Source organism: Ornithorhynchus anatinus, chromosome X1 (assembly GCF_004115215.2).
Source record: "Ornithorhynchus anatinus isolate Pmale09 chromosome X1, mOrnAna1.pri.v4, whole genome shotgun sequence".
Lineage (NCBI taxonomy): Eukaryota > Metazoa > Chordata > Mammalia > Monotremata > Ornithorhynchidae > Ornithorhynchus > Ornithorhynchus anatinus.
The window spans coordinates 119,683,486-119,685,143 of NC_041749.1; the positions used below are offsets into that span (position 1 = coordinate 119,683,486).

Sequence of the window (1,658 nt, forward strand, 5' to 3'; positions counted from 1 at the left end):
CTAGTGCCACCACAGATGTCACCAGGACAACACCATTGCCTATCGGCATCTTTATGCCTTCTATCTCCTTCCCTTTACACCACTGCTGGTTTGTTGGGCGGGGGTTTGCCTTAATCCCCCATCTCCAGTGGATTTTTTATGTATTCACTCTAGCACTTATGTACTTACTTGTCCACTTAGTACAATGCTCTGGACAAAGTAACTGCTTAGTAAATACCATTTATTGATCGATTGGTTATGCTAATCCTCTGAACCCAGGTATGTACATATATTATCCAGTCAATTATTCATTTTGATTATTCTGAAAATACTTTTATAAATTAACTTTTATAAATGCTTTTACATCTGTCTCCCCCATTAGAACGTAAGCTCCTTATGGGCAAGAAATGTCCATTTCCTGTTGTCTACTTCCCTAGACCCTAATGCCCCTTCTCAGGTTCACACCTGGAGAATTTCCAGTCCTCCACCAGGCTTGGCTATGGGAGGGAGAGTCAAGCAGAGGCCTACCCATTCCATTCTTAGCTTGGCCAGTGGCTAATGAGTGGAAGGTCATCTGCTACAAGTCAAAACTAACCTGTACTGGGCAGCAGTGGCATGGGAGAGAGTCGAGGGCGGGGACTCAAGTTTACTGCAAGGAAGGCGGCAGTGGCAAACCACTTCTGGATTTCTACCAAGAAAACTCTATGGATCCAATACCAGAACGATGGCAGATGGAGAGCAGGGTGTTCTGGGAGAGATGTGTCCGTGGTGTGGCTAGGGGTCGGAAACGACTCAATGGCATAAGACAAGACAAGACCCTAATGCAATGTATTCACCCAATGGGTGCTCAATAACTACTTCTACTTCTACTATTACTACTGCTACTAATACTATTACTACTACTACTATTATTACTACCCCCACTGCTGCTGATCTACCTCGCTTCCTCCTCCTGCTCCTGCAGCTGCTGCTACTACTACTGTTGCTGCTGCTACTACAGAAGCAGTGTGGCTCAGTGGAAAGAGCAAGGGCTTGGGAGTCAAAGGTCATGGGTTCAAATCCCGTTTCAGCCGCTTGTCAGCTGTGTAACTTTGGGCAAGTCACTTAATTTCTCTTTGCCTCAGTTACCTGATCTATAAAATGGGGATAAAGACTGTGAGCCCCACATGGGACAACCTGATCACCTTGTGTCCTCCCCAGTGCTTAGAACAGTGCTTTGCACATAGTAAGTGCTTAACAAATGCCATATTTATTATTATTGTTGTGACTACTTTTACTTCTTCTACTGCTGCTCCTGCTGCTACTACTACTATTACTACTACTAGATGGTACTTGTTAAATCCTTACTATGTGCCAAGCACTGTTGTAAACGCTAGGGGAGATTCAAGGTTATCAGGTTGTCCCAAGTAGGGCTCACAGTCTTAATCCCCATTTTACAGATGAGGGAACTGAGGCACAGAGAAGTCAAGTGACTTGTCCAAAGTCACACAGCTGACAAGTGGCAGAGTTGGGATCAGAACCCACCACCTCTGACTCCTAAGCCCATGCTCTCTTCACTAAGCCACGCTTACTACTATTGCTAATATTACTATTATTACTACCACTAATATTACTACTCCTACTACTGCTGCTACTAATACTACCACTATTAAGGCCACTACTAATATTACTACTACTGC

At 44.3% G+C, this 1,658-nt stretch overlaps 1 non-coding gene across 1 annotated transcript; it reads left to right on the forward strand.

Moving 5' to 3' along the window:
• The first annotated feature begins 426 nt into the window (after positions 1-426).
• On the forward strand, positions 427-564 carry LOC114807194. Its single transcript, XR_003755247.1, has one exon. It is a non-coding gene; the product is annotated as a small nucleolar RNA SNORA7 (small nucleolar RNA).
• Positions 565-1,658: the final 1,094 nt, after the last annotated feature.